This window comes from Acomys russatus, chromosome 5 (assembly GCF_903995435.1).
Source record: "Acomys russatus chromosome 5, mAcoRus1.1, whole genome shotgun sequence".
NCBI classification, from domain to species: domain Eukaryota; kingdom Metazoa; phylum Chordata; class Mammalia; order Rodentia; family Muridae; genus Acomys; species Acomys russatus.
Window position 1 is genome coordinate 48941794 of NC_067141.1, and position 15224 is coordinate 48957017.

At 43.1% G+C, this 15224-nt stretch overlaps 1 pseudogene; it reads left to right on the forward strand.

The window, feature by feature from the left end:
* Nucleotides 1–4980: 4980 nt before the first annotated feature.
* Nucleotides 4981–5335, forward strand: LOC127190076 (small nuclear ribonucleoprotein Sm D3-like; annotated as a pseudogene).
* The last annotated feature ends 9889 nt before the right edge of the window (nt 5336–15224 follow it).

Below are 15224 nucleotides of genomic sequence, written 5' to 3' on the forward strand. Positions count from 1 at the left end.
CATTTTCTCTCAGCTGTGAATTGCTCAAGGCAACCCCTTGATTCTGCAAACTAAGGCAGACATTGTGCTGTCTTGTGTGTTCAGTCTATCTGTTCCCCCTCTTCAAACTATTGAGTATGAACTTTGTGTTATGATAGCTGGGTTACAATAAGCGCAGTGGGGAGACTGTGTTACCTGCACCCCGCTGTGCTCACAGCGACTCTTTGGTGTTACATTTCCTTGGAAAATCAAGAGGAATGAATCATTAGAGAGCAATGAGAAAAAGAGGTTTTATCTTCAAAAGAGAAGTGGTTTTTTTTTTTTAACCTTATGACTTCCAAGAGATGAGGATAAAAGCCCCTGAGACCAAAGTTATTTTAAAAATCAGTTTTTGTTTTTATATTTGATTTTTGTTTTTGTTTCTTTGTTTGTTTTTTTCCCACACAGCTATGACTAAAATACCTGAAAGGACAGCTTTAAGGAGGAAGCATTGATTTGGCTTCAGGATTTTGGAGCTCAGGCCATGGTTGTGATGTAACCTGGTTAACCTGCTTAAACTCTGTAGCCCTTCCATTGAGACCTACTTTAGTTCTTAGCACAGCTGTGGCTCCTCTGTTAGCACCAGCTCTTAACATATCAGAGGCCATTTTATTCCCGAGTCTCCATTTCGATTATAAGGTAAAATTAAGTTCAAGTTCTCAGGCCCTACGTGCCTGAAACCTGGAAGGTTCGATGCTGCTTAGAATAAAACAATAGATGATAAATGCATGTTCTGCTCGGGTTAAAGATAAATGATGTTCTGTTAGAGTTAAGACCACAACATCCTGCCATGTTCCTTACTCCCAGAGAACTGGAAAGCCCCCAAGAGCTCCCCTACCCTAAATCCCAGCCAATCAGCTTAAAATGCTTTGTCTAGCCACCTGGTTACGTTGTGCTCAGAACAAAATCGATTCTTCTTGTGTTTAGCTAATCAAGATGATGTCATGCTGCCCTGCCCTTGCTTCCCATCTGGTTACCTGGTTATGATTTTTCTTATAAAGTCGGACCATGGCCCTGACTTGTCAGTTCTTGTTCAGCGTTCAGATAAACCTCCATCAGTCTGAGTCTGGTGTTGGAGTGGTCAGTGTGTGTCTACCCTTGAGCCCTAACAGTTGCTTGTACAGGCTCTAACAGTGGCAGGAGTGGGATGAAGGAGAAAGTGAAGAGGTGCGTGGGTTCCACCTCAGAGACTTCCAATATAATTTTCAGAGGTACCATCTTCCCTTCCAGGGATCTGCTTTGTACAGTTAGACCTCACCTAACCTTCTAGAACCTTCTAAAATAGTGTCAGCTAGGGATACAATATTCTCCCCTGGGGCCCCCAAAGGCCTGTGGTCATTTCTTCTATTTTGTTTGTGTGACACGGTCTTGTGTAGCCTAGGCTAGCCTCTAAACTTGCCATGTAGTTGAGGATGGCCTTGAACTTCTGATCTCTTACCTCTAAGTGTTGGAATGACAGGTACATGTCACCATCCCCAGCCTAAATGACCATCCCATTATGCAAAAATGCAGTTAAGTTGATTTTTAAGGGTGCAGTTGCAACATGGTTCAAAGGCTGAAATCTAACTTCCAGGGTAAGATGGCAGGGTAAGACAGAAACTTCCTCTGTGTGACAGAGGCCAGGGTGACAAATATACACTGTGTATACACTGTGATGAGAGAAAGAGAACATTATGAGCCACAGACCTCAACTCCAATCAGGTCTATTGTTAGGGAATGTGAGCTGTGATGACAGTAAGCTCACAGCTCTTGCAGGTCTTAAATCCAATGGGAGCATTTGGGGTGGCAGTGATATCCCGAGCTCTTGATATCTCAGAGCACTTTAACAGGGTACCATCTTGAGAGGGAGCCTCTTGTTTGAGACTTACATACTCTGGGGCCCTGAAGACAAAAGTCAGTAGTGAGTGGAGGAACCTGGCAACATCCGGCCATAGTGTCAGTGTGGTAAGCAGCTGAGAGGCAGTTGTGGAGATGGGAGTGGGGTGGGGGTACAGTTAGAGGCAGGCCCACTGAGAAATGTAAGCAGCAGGGTGGATTCGGGCTGCAGAGGACAAATGGGTTTGTGGACTCAGCTTCTGTGGGTTTGATACAGAGGCTGGAAGTTGTGAGTCTGTGGCCAGCGGATTGTATGGCCTCTGCAGGAACCTCCCTTTCAAATATGGCCTGCTGCTGGATGGGCTTGTAGAGCCTGGAACCCAGGTCCATGGATTTGCACCGTTTCGTACCTCCTGCAAGTAGCCTTGCTGCTGGCCAGGGTCGGAAAGCCTGAGAGCAATAGACAGAGCGCCTGCGGGCCTTCTTTCCCCAGCAGCGCTCAGTGCTCTCTTGGTTTTCCTATTCTGATCTACGCAGGAGACAGCCTTTGGCTTGGATGTTAGCCACCCCTGGGTGCAGAGATGGGGGTGGGGAGAACCCCTCAGGGGATGGGCACCTTTCTGGCCTCCAGGTGCTAAAGCTCCTTAAGGTCAGCAGTAGCTCCCAGATCATAAGGAAGACAATCTTCCAAAGAGAATATAGCCCTGACAACATAGACCCGGCGCTCAGCCTATGTACAGGACCAGCCTGTACAGTCGAACACAGAGAACTGTAGTAGACTCCGGCCACGGCTGACTAATACCAGATATGGGAGATTCGAATGTTAGAGGACCCAGAAAGAGGCTTCTCTAAGTCTTAAAAAATAAATAAATAAAATCTAAGATTTTGTTTTATGTATGTCATGTGAAGGCAGGTGCCAACAGAGGCCCAAAGCGAGCACTGGATCCCTGGAACTGGGGTTAGAGGTGGTTATGAACCACCATGTAGGTGCTGAGAAGCAAGTTTGGGTCCTCTGCAAGAGCAATACTTGGTCTTAACCACTAAGCCATCTCTTCAGCCCTGAAATTTTTAGAAATATATGTTTTAGTATTATTATTTTTAACTATTCTTACTATTATTTTATTTACACATTTGTCTTTATTTTGAAATTTGATTTTTAAAAAATGTGTTATTTTCTTTTTTGAACCCCTGAAGATGCAAAGCTCCCACAAGAGAAGAATGCTCTGTAAGAAGGCTCCTATGTAAAATAAAAAGAGCTGGCTGTCAGAACAGATGTGAAAGTAGCAACACAGAAACCCAAGAAATGTGAAACTGAACCCAAAGATGTTAAAATGGTTGAAATGCCAAATAATTTGAAACTCTGGTTTTAAAAATAGTCAGTGACCTCAAAGAGAATTCAGATAAGAAGATGATTATAATAGAACAGTCAGCTCTTGGGAGAGAAATTTAAATGTTCCAGTGAGAAATTCAGCCAAAAATGAATTGGAAAAGAAATATGAAACAGGGCTGGAGAGATGGCTCAGCAGTTAAGAGCACTGACTGCTCTTCCAAAAGACCCGGGTTCAATTCCCATCACCCACATGGCAGCTCACAACTGTCTGTAATTCCAAGATCTGACACCCTCACTACTTGCAGGCAAAACACCAATGCATATACAATAAAAATAAACAAATTATTTAAAAAAAGAAATATGAAATAAATCTTGTAAATATAAAGGCCAATAAATAAAATAAAAACCCAATGGAAAACATCAATAATAGACAGACCAGGTTAAAGAAAGAATATCATAGATTGAAAACAAAGTTGAGAAATTACTATATTCAGATAGCAATTAAGAATAGGATTAAGCAACCATGGCCACAACATCTAAGCCCTCTGAGATGAACCCCAGGAGCCAATCCTATGAATTTATGGTGTAGGAGAGGAGACCAAGATATAAACAAAAAGTGCAGAAAAGTTTTGACTAAAGGCAGAAATTTTCCCAAAAAAAGAGAAAGAATGTACATTCAAGTCCTGGAGGCGTTTGGAACCTCAAATAAGTAGGACCAGAGAAGAAGCTCTCATGTATTATTGTACTTAAAGTGCCAGGAGTACAAGGCAAAGAACAAATACGGACGTTGGGAAGCAAGAAACCCCGACTTACATGCAAAAGAAAACATATCAGAGTAACAGTAGCCTTTTCAGGGTAAACACTGAAGAGCAGGAGAGCTGGGTCTGACCTGATGTATCTCAAGCCCTGGGGCAAATACCTGACAAGGACAACTACATCCAGCAAAATTGAGCCGGGCGTGGTGGTGCACGCATGCCTTTAATCCCAGCACTCGGGAGGCAGAGGCAGGAGGATTGCTGTGAGTTTGAGGCCAGCCTGGTCTACGAAGTGAGTCTAGGACAGCCAAGACTACACAGAGAAACCCTGTCTTGGAAAACCAAAATAACAACAACAACAATAATAATAATAATTAAATAAATAAATTTTAAAAATCCGAAAGGAACTGGGTGTAATAGCACAGGGCTTGAATCCCCTCACTCAGGAGGCTGATGAATCTCGGTGAAATTGAGGCCGAGCTACATGGTGAGTTCCAGGCCAGCCAGGCTGCATAATAACCCACTTCCTTAAGCAACAACAGTAAAATAAAACGGAAGGAAAAAGAACTTCCATGACAAGCCTAAACTAAAGCAGCCGGTGACCACTAAACCAATGTCACAGAAGGTCCTTTAAATAGTACTATGGAGAAAAGAGGTATAAATACACTTGTAAGCATTAGAGCTTGAGAAAGAATAAATTGTAGTAGAAAAATAGGTTTAAACATGACAAGGGGGTTTGTCTGCCTAACCCGGCCTGGGTGCTCAGTCCTGATGTTACTTTGATGTGCTGGGGTGGGTTGGTGGTGGTGGGGCGCTCCCCTTTCCAGAGGACAGGGAGATGGGGAAGGAGGGTAGAAGGGAGGGGGCTACGGTTGGGATATAAAGTGAATATATAAAATTTAAAAAGGAAAAAAACCTACCTTCTTTCAAATGCACATCTTGACTCTTTTAAAAGAAAGATAACCGCTTCCCTCGCTTTCATGCTTTCACCTTCTAACATTTGTGCCAGAACTGAAAAGGAACCTGCAGTTAGTTGCACAGGAAGAGCCCTGTCCTGACAAGATGTCTATTGGAGTGCTGATTAAAGTCTTGCGTGAGGCTGAGGGTCACATAGGTGTACCGAGGGAAGCTCACTGAAGCAGAGGACAACATGAACTGCCAGATGTCCAACATCACGGTCACATACAGAGACGGCCGAGTGGCACAGCTGGAACAGGTGTACCTATGCGGCAGCAAGATTCGATTTCTGATTTTGCCCGATATGTTGAAAAATGCACCCATGTTAAAGGGCATGAAAAATGAAACCCAAGGCTCAGGGGCTGGCCGAGGAAAAGCTGCTATCCCGAAGGCCCAAGTGACTACAAGAGGAAGAGTACATGGAATGGGGAGTGGAAACATCTTCTAGAAGCGAAGATAATTTTCTCTGTTGAAGGGAACGTTGTCCTCTTGAGGGGGCGGTTACATGTGCATATGTCCTAGGTTTTCTTTTGATATTTCTCTTTGTATCAGAGAAACTGTTAAGCTAAATAAAGTGTGGTTGTTTTGTGGGAGAAAAAAAAAAAAAAAGAAAGAAATATAGCCATAGTTACATAGGCCCATTTTGGGATTTTTCTATTCTACTTGGTCAGTGTGTCAATATTGTGACAGTATCATGCTATTGTTTGTCAGTGATTTTTTTTTCTTTTTTCTTTTCTCTTGGTTTTTTGAGACAGGGTCTCTCTGTGTAGCCTTGGCTGTCCTAGACTTGCTTTGTAGACCAGGCTGGCCTCGAACTCACGGAGATCCACCTGCCTCTGCCTCCCAAGTGCTGGGATTAAAGGCGTGTGCCACCACCATCCGGCATCAATAATTCTTTATTGTACTTTGAAGCCGGGTATTTTGATGACTCTTATACTACTCCTTAGAAGCCTTTATTTGGCTTTTAGGCCATCTGTGTGTATTTTAGAATTATTAAGCTGTTTCTGTGTAGAATGGCATTGAAGTTTGATGGGGATTGCATTGAATCCGTAGACCACTTCTGGTACTACAGCTTTTTCTTATCTTCTACCATCTGCTGTAATTTCATTCTTTGGTGTACTTTACAGTTTTCATAATAAAGGTCTTTTGATGATTTGGGGGGGGGGCGGGAAGTGGGATAGCTTGAAACATTATTAACCCAGGAAAGCAGCAAATTTCTAGGATGAAGTAGGAAAAAGAAATATCTTTTGATAATAACCCTAAAACATGAAAACACACACACACACACACACACACACACACAAAATGAAAACTGGCTAATTATATTTTTAAAACATGGTTGTAGTAATTTGAAAGAAAATGGCCCCCATAGGACCATAGGGAGTGGCACTATGAGGAGGTGTGGCCTTTTTGGAATATGTGTGGTATATTGTTGGAGGAAGTGTGTCAGTGGGCGCGGGCTTTCAGGTTTCAGATGCTCAAACCAGGCCTGGTGTCTCACAGTCTCTTCCTTCTGCCTGTGGATCAGGATGTAGAACGCTCAGCTACCTCTCCAGCACCAAGTCTGCCTGCACGCTGCCACGCCTCCCACCTTGGTGATAGTGGATTAAACCTCGGAACTGTAAACCAGGCCGGAATGAATGTTTTCCTTTATAAGAGTTGTTGTGAGCCGGGTGTGGTGGTCCACACCTTTAATCCCAGCACTCTGGAGGCAGAGGCAGGCGGATCACTGTGAGTTCGAGGCCAGCTTGGTCTACAAAGTGAGTCCAGGACAGCCAAGGCTACACAAGAGAAACCCTGTCTTGAAAAACCAAACCAAAACAAAACAAAACAAAAACAAAAAAAACCAGTTGTGGTCATGGCATCTCGTCACAGCGATAGAAACCCGAACTAGGACAATGGTCTGACTGTTTTCTGTCTGCAAGAAACTTAACCACCCTGAAAGACTCATGGAGACTGAAAGTGAAAAGTTTCAAACAACATTCCAAGCAAAGAGAATTTGAAGGCAGTGCTGCTGCTCCACCGTCAAAAAGTCTTAATATCAGAAGGTGGACTGAGGTGCCCGTGCACTTCTGCTTGCAGAATGGACTCACAGAGAACCTTAAAACGCATGCACGTTTCACTGTCTCTGTACAGAAAGACAGTCAAAAAACACTTCTATTGCGTGATTCTGTAAGCCGGGATGGATTGGTTTTTCAGCCTGGCTCCCTGTCACAATCGCGTTCATTCAGCAGGCAGGACCACCTAACAAGGGGTTCATCCCAGACAGACAGTGAAATATGTCTTTCCATGATTTTTCATCTTTAAGGATTCTAGACCAGCCTCTCATGGCGATGTAGCGTTCTGTGAGAGCAAGCTACAGTGTGTGATGAGTATCCGGCCTCGGCTGGTTTGTATCAGGTTGGCAGCGTCTACCGGCAAAGCAAGTTACACAGCTAAGCTTGGGTCTGGGACAGAAGGGTACAACCGTAGGCGTCACCGAGAGTTTCATTTGGAGCCCCCACTAATGTAACAGTCTACATATCTAGGAAGTTTGTATCTCAGAAGCAGTCGGTTTTAAACGGGGTGGCCGAGAGAAGGAATTAATGAGGAAAATTGCCGTGACGTCAGAAAGGGTCCAAGTTAGTTGTCTGTGTGGACCCCACAACACTCAAGCGGCTTTAGCGTACAGTAGGTGCTCGGGAAATATTTGCCAAATTGAACCCAATTGTCGACAGCACACTGAAGAGTGAGCGTAGAGCCTAGAACATTCTAGAAAGAAAACAGAGCCCCTAAACCGGAAGAGCGAGTGCTAACGGGAGAGAAAACAAACAAACAAACAAACAAACAAAAAAAAAACTGTGAAACAAAAAAAGACACAACAGAAAACATTACCCCGTGCTTGTTCCACAGACTATGTGTCCTCTGTTCCAGCCAGCGTGTGCCGTTTGCCGGACACTGTGTGATGCACTGTGTAGCACCGTATTTCTCAGAGCATAGATCACAGAGCCCCATGGAATACTTAGCAGGGCTACATGGAATGCTTATGTAGGTGGTTAGACACGGCTTGTAAGGAGGTCTGGTGGGCAGGCCGGAGACAATAAAGTGCCCTTACTTGTACCAGCTTCCTGCTCTCCAGGGGGATATGGAAGTCAGTGGAGATCACAGATACGATGTGTAAACTAGCCGTTTCTTCTTCCTTTATTACATCAGCACAATGCAGGGTATGTACCACTTCCTGGTATCTGAGTATTCTGCTTAGGGACTTTCGCTAGCCATCCTAACTGAGAGAGTTACCCTCAACCAAAGACTGGCAGACATTGGTATAGAATATTAAAACCACCATTTTTATATTATAATCTTAGAGGCACAGAACGCAAGCGCAGTAGTCTACAGTTTTGCTGATGGCCTTCTACTCACAAGTGAGGACTGAGTCCCTTGTGTTTCTGTAGCTGCTTGCAGCTGAATTCTAGCTCCGTTTCCTTCGAACATCCATGTGTTTGCTTCCGAGTGACATATGAGGTTCAAATATGGGGTGCTGGAGAGATGGCTCAGAAGTTAAGAGTGTTGGTTGCTCTTCCAAAGGTCCTGAATTCAGGCCATATTTGTCTTTCTGGGCCTGGGTAACCTCACTCAGGATGAATTATTCTAGTGCCATCCATTAACCAGCACATTTTATTATTTCCTTTTCTTTTAATGGCAGAGAAATACTCCATTATGTGAGTATATCCCACTTTTAAAAACTTTTATTAATTGTTCACTTCACGTCCTGGTCATTGCTCCCTCGCTTCTCTACTTCCTGTCCCACCCCCTTTCCTGTTTCCCCTATCCCCCCTCCCCTACTCCTCAGAGAAGGGGAGCCCCACCCCAGTCCCAGCATATCAAGTCACATCAGGACTAAGCACATCCTCTTCCCCTGTGGCCTGGCAAGGTAGCCTCGCCAGGGGAAAGTATCACACTTTCTTTACCCATCCTTCTGTTGAGGGACATCCAGGCTGTTACTTATTATGAGTAGATCAGCAGCGAACATGGCTGAGCAAGTGTATCTGTGGTAGAATGAGTCAATCTTTGGGTAGATACCCACGAGTGGTGTAGCTGGATCTTGAGGGCGATCAATTCTCATCTTCTTGAGGAACTGCCATGCCACACTGATTTCCATGGTGGCTGTACAAGTTTGCACTGCCACCGGCAGCGGTTCCCCTCACTCCACACTCTTGCCAGTATGATCTTGTTTTAATGATCTTAGCCATTCTGGCTGGTGTAAAATAAAATCTCAAAGTAGTTTTGGTTTGCATTTCCCTGATGGCTAAAGGGCTTGGACATTTTAAAAAGTGTTTCTCAGACATTTGAGATTCCTCTTTTGAGAAAACTATTTAGATCCTATCTTAAAATGGGTTATTTTTTTCTTCATATCTAGTTTTTTGAGCTCTTTATATTTTGGATATTAGGCCTCTGTTAGATGTGTAGTTGGTAAAAAATATTTTCCCATTCTGTAGGCTGTTGGTTTATCTGAATGATGTTGTCCTTTGTCATACAGAAGATTTTCATGTTCACGAGGTCCCATTTGTTGACTGTTGTTCTTAGTGGCTGTGCTGATGGTGTTCTGTTCAAAACTACTTTCCTGTGCCAATGCCTTCAAGGCTATTTCCCACTTTCTCTTCTATGAGGTTCAGGGTATCTGGTTTTATGTTAAGATCTTTGATCCATTTTGACTTGAGTTTTGTACGGTGGGATAAATGTGGATCTATTTCCATTCTTCCACATATTGACATCCAATTTGACCAGCACCATTTGTTACAGGTGCTGTCTTTTTTAACCCCCCAGTCTGTATTTCTGATTTCTATATTTAAAAAATCAAATGTCTGTAGGTGTGTGGATTCCATTGATTAGTGTGTCTGGTTTTGTGTGCCACAAAGTTGGGGCTAGAGAGATGGTTCAGTGGTTAAGAGTACTGTCTGCTCTTCCAGAGGTCTTGAGTTCAATTCCCAGCAACCACATGGTGGCTCATGACCATCTGTGAGATTTGGTGCCCTCTTTTGGTGTGTGGGCACACATGCAAGCAGAACACTGTATATGTAATAAGTGAATAAATCTTTGGGAAAAAATACCGCAAAGTTTTATTACTATAGCTCCATAGCACAACTTGAAATCAGGGATGGTGATACCTCCAGCAATGCTTTTATTGTTCAAGATTGTTCTAGCTATCATGGAAATTTTGTGTTTCCATCTGAAACCAAAGATGTCCCTTCAAGATCTAGGAAGAATTGAGTTTGAATGTTGATGGAGATTGCATTGAATCTGTAGAACGCTTTTGGTAGGATGGCCATTTTTACTATATTAACCCTACTGATCCATGAGCAGGGGAGGATCTTTCCATCTTCTGATATCTTCATCATTTTTTTTTCTTCAGTGTTGTAAAGTTTTTATCACACAGGTCATTTACTTGCTTGGTTAGAGTTATTCCAAGATAGTTTATATTTTTTGAGGCTATTGTGAAAAGTATTGTTTCCTTGATTTCTTTCAGACCATTTATCAATTGAATACAAGAGGGCTACTAATTTTTGTGAGTTAATTTTGTACCCAGCTCCTTTGCTGAAAGTGTTTATCAGCTGTAGGAGTTTCCTGGTGGAATCTTTAGGATCATTTATGTCTGCTATTATATTATGCACAAATAAAGATACTTTGACTTCTTTCTTTCTGATTTGTATTATTCTCTAGTTGAGACTTCAAGTACTATATTGAATAGACATGGTGAGAGTGGACAACTTTGTCTTGTTCCTGATTTCAGTAGAATAACTTTGAGTTTCTCTCCATTTAACTGATGTTGGCTATGGGCTTGCTGTAAACTGCTTTTTATCATGTTGAGGTATGTCCCTGGTATCCCCAATCTCTCCAGGGCTTGCTGTAAGTGGCTTTTTCACCTGTTGGGGTATGTCCCTTGTATCCCCAATCTCTCCAGGACATTTATCATGAAGGGATGCAGAAGGCCTTTTCTGCATCTAATGAGATGATCATGTGATTTCTGTCTTTCTGTTTGTTTATATGGTGAACTACATTTCTTGATTTATGTGTCTTAGATCATCAACCCACCTCTGAGATGAAGCCTACTGATCATGGGAGATATCTTTTTGACCTGTTCTTGGATTCAGTTTGCAAAGATTTATAGAGTATTTTGTACTTATCTTCAAAAGGGAATTTTATTTATAATCCTCTTTCTGTGTTGGATCTTTACGTGGTAAGTGTGGGATCAGAAAATGAATTGGGCAATGGTCCTTCTCTTTCTATTTTTGTGGAATAATTTAGGAGCATTGGCATGAACTCTTCTTTGAAAGTTTGATAGAATTCCGCACTGAAACTGTGTGGCCTTGGACTTTATTTTGGTTCGAAGATTTTGTTTGCTTGTTTGTTTGTCTTGTTTTTCAAGACAGGGTTTCTCTGTGTAACCTTGACTGTCCTGGACTCACTGTGTAGACTACACTGGCCTCGAACGCACAGAAATCTGCCTGTCTCTGCCTCTCGAGGCCTGGGGTTAAAGGCATGCATCAACATGCCCTGTTATTTTTAAAAGATTTATTTATTGATTTTTATGCATATAAGTGCTCTATCTGCACACCAGAAGAGGGCGTCAGACCACTTTATAGATGGTTGTGAGTCACCATGTGGTTGCTGGGAATTGAACTCAGGACCCCTGGAAGAGCAGTCAGTGCTCTTAACCACTGAGCCATCTCTCCATCCTCTGTTTAGAAAATTTTTAATTATTGCTTCTATTTCACTAGGGGTTATAGTTCTATTTAAAGTGGTTATCTGATCTTGATTTAACTTTGGTAAGTGGTATATATAGAGAAAATTAGAGCACAGATTTTGTTTTGTTTTGTTTTAATTAATTATTTTATTTATACAGACTTCTACTCACATGTACCTCTGCACACCAGAAGAGGGCACCAGATCTCATTACAAATGGTTGTGAGCCCCCATGTGGTTGCTGGGAATTGAACTCAGGACCTCTGGAAGAGCAGTCAGTGCTCTTAACCTCTAAGCCATCTCTCCAGCAGCCTGAGCACAGGTTTTTAAAAGTATGTCCTTATGATTCTCTAGATTGTCTCAGTGTCTGTTGTAATGTCCCCCCTTTCATTTCTGATTTTCTTAGTTTGGATATCCTCTCTCCATGTTTTAGATGGTTTGGATAAGGGTTTGTCTATCTTGTAGGTTTTCTCAGAGAACCAACTCTTTTGTTTGAGTCTTTGTATTTTTTTTATTTCTATTTTATTGATTTCAGCCCAGAATTAGATTATTTCTTGCTGTCTGCTCCTTTTGTTTTCTAGAGTTTTCAGGTGTGCTGTTAAATTACTTGTACGAGATCACCCCAATAAAAATATGTAGATACTTTTACTATGAACTTGCCTCTTAGAACCACCATTATTGTGTCCCGTAAGTTTGTATATTAATTTTTATTCAATTATAGAAAGTCTTTACTGTCTTAATTTGTCTTGGCCCACTTTTCTTTCAGTGGTGAGTTGTTCAGTTTCCATGAATTTGTAAGCTTTCTATTGTTTCTTTTGTTGTTGATATCCACCTTTAATCCATGGTGGCCTGATAGAATTCAGGGAATAATTTCAAATTTCTTGTGTCTGTTGAGATTTGGTTTGTATCCAAGTACGTGATCAGCTTTGGAGAAAATGCCACAAGGTTTTTGGGTAAAATGTTCTGTAAATGTGATAGGTCCATTTGGTTTATAAAATCAGTTAGTTCCAACATTTCTCTGCTTAGTTATTGTCTGGATGACTTATCTATTGGCAAGGACTGAGTATTGAACTCTCCCACTATCAGTGTGTGAGGGTTAATGTGTAATTTAAGCTGCAGTAGTATTTCCTTTATATATTTGGGTGCCCTTTTGTTTGTTGCATAGATGTTAAGAACTGCACTGTCCTCTTGGTAGATTTCTCTCTCTCTCTCTCTCTCTCTCTCTCTCTCTTTAAAAGATTTATTTATTTATTATTTTTGTATACAGTGTTTGCCTTGCATGTACACCTGCAGGCCAGAAGAGGGCATCAGATCACATTATAGATGGTTGTGAGCCATCATGTGGTTCCTAGGACTTGAACTCAGGACCTCCAGAAGTGCAGTCCATGTGCTTAACCTCTGAGCCATTTCTCCAGCTCGGATTTCTCTTTTGGTGAATATATAAAGCCTTCCCTATCTTTTCTGATTAGTTTTTGATTTGATGTCATCAGCCTTCTTGAGCCCGTCTTCTTGGAATATCTTTTCCACCCCTTTACACTGAGGTGATGTTTATTCTTGATGTTTAAATGTGTTTTTTTCAAAACAGCAGAAGAATGGATCCTGTGTTCCCACCTATTCTGTTAAAAGGAAGTAAATCTCGGGTGCAGGGAAGCTCCGGATTTTGATGGCCAGATCTCCGAGTGCAAACAAGGTGGAAATAACAGTTGGAAGCCTCAGCCATCACCCTAACAACCAGAAGTATTGGCTACAAATCAAAACAATAGTACAACACTTTAGTTAGAAAGGCTCTGGCCAAAAGAAAGAAGAAAAGAAAAGAAACTGCTGGTGGTGGAGAATACAGCGGTGGGACCCCCATCCCCTGCAGGAGTGGATGTAGCCATTCTGGTGGGCAGTTCTCTCTCTTAGGAGGGGGTACAAGGGATACAGGGAAGATCGCAGGAATCTTAGAAAACGTTATGAAGTCTAAAGGAAGACCTATGCCCCATGGGGGAGGAGGAAATGGTAGATTAGAGAGGTGGGTGGTTTGAATCATCTTCTAGTCACTTTGCCAAAGAGGATAAAAGAGATAGCAGTTGTTAACCATATAGCTACAGGACTGGGCCGTGCGTTTTTGTCTGCTGTAGTGGGTCACACAGGAGTGTCAGGTGTGAACAGACTGAATAAGCAAGAGCTGTGTGAGGCAGGTTTTTGTAGTATCGGGAGGGTGAAGCGAGCCCTGTGTGCCCTGAGAGGATGCAGTTGGCTCACTTGAATACGCCAGCAGGCTGGCAGGGAACTGAAGGTCACCGCCCTGGGACAAGCAGGAATGGTGCTGAGTTCTTTTCACAAGGAAGGGCGTTTAGCTGGGAGACTTTGTCTGTGGTAGTGGAGCGGGAGAGTAGCTTTTGAGGGCCATTTGAGGCCCCTCCAGCTTTACCTGGTATCAAGGCAGCACGTGATCTCACTGGCCATTCCTTCTAGGCCTTAGACCCAAGCTGACCTCTTAGTAACTGGACATCAGTGCCTGCTTCCCTGGCTCAATTGGCCTGTGAGTTCCCAGAGAATACCTGATGGAGTTGGGAAATGGGATACATTGCTGGGTACTGGGGAGAAGGTTGGAGAAGTTCTGTGTGTTCCACTGGAGCTGGTACAGGGAGGGAGGCAAGGCTGCAGCAGGCGGTCGGCTACAGAGCTGGCAGAGAGTGTTGCAGAGGGGGGATTGGATTGGGAGGAGAATAGGGAAGGGCGAAGATCTGCCCTTGGCTTAACAGCTTCCGTGGTCTGCAAGGCTTGAGTGTTCCCAGAGATGCCTGCTGCTGTTGGAGGCTGCCACAGTGGGGAGGGGGTGTGGGGGGGGCGAGTTTTCGAGGACATCTATGTGATCTGCTGGAGACAGGGGTCAGAGAGGAAAGGGGGACTGCAGTCGGTGTTTTGCCCAAGAGATAAGCGTGAGCGTAGAGTATTGGACTTGGAAGAATGGAAGGGAGAGGTAAAGATCTGCAGTTAGCCTGCCTGCTTCTCCGCCCTGTGGCTTCTCAGGATTTGTGTTCGTGGTTTGTAAAAGACCAGTAGTTATCTGGGTTCTGGTCCATCTTGAAGAGCCTCGGTGAGAGACTCCAGCTGTGACCTCACGTGCATGAATTTATGTCACCTACAGAGATGCACCGAAAGGTTTGTATGGTGATTGATTGCTAGAATTGTGGTCTCAGCTGGTATTTGTTGCTACATCAACTACCATGCTGTGGCTTTGGGCCAGGAGGTGGAAAACATCTGTTGTGTAAGAATTTTAAAATAACTTTACAGGAACCCAGAAAACCCAAAATCACACCAGTCAAGAGATTCTGAGTGAAATCCAGCTGATGAAGGACTCTATGATTTGGTTGGGAGGGGAGAACGAGTCAAAGCTTTGTGCTGGTTCCAACATCTAAGATGCCAACATTGTGTATCCCAACATTGTGTTCCCCCAAGTTCCATATGACTGAGGTTAAAATCATCTGTGAGGATTGGATTCCTTTCATAATACTTCATTGGCTGTACTAATGTTATAATCCCAGGTCTTGGCTGTGGAAGCAGCTAAGGCTCCCCTGTTGGACACAGAACAACTGTGGGAAAGATTAGCTAAAGGAATGTCATCCACCAACCTCTCCAAA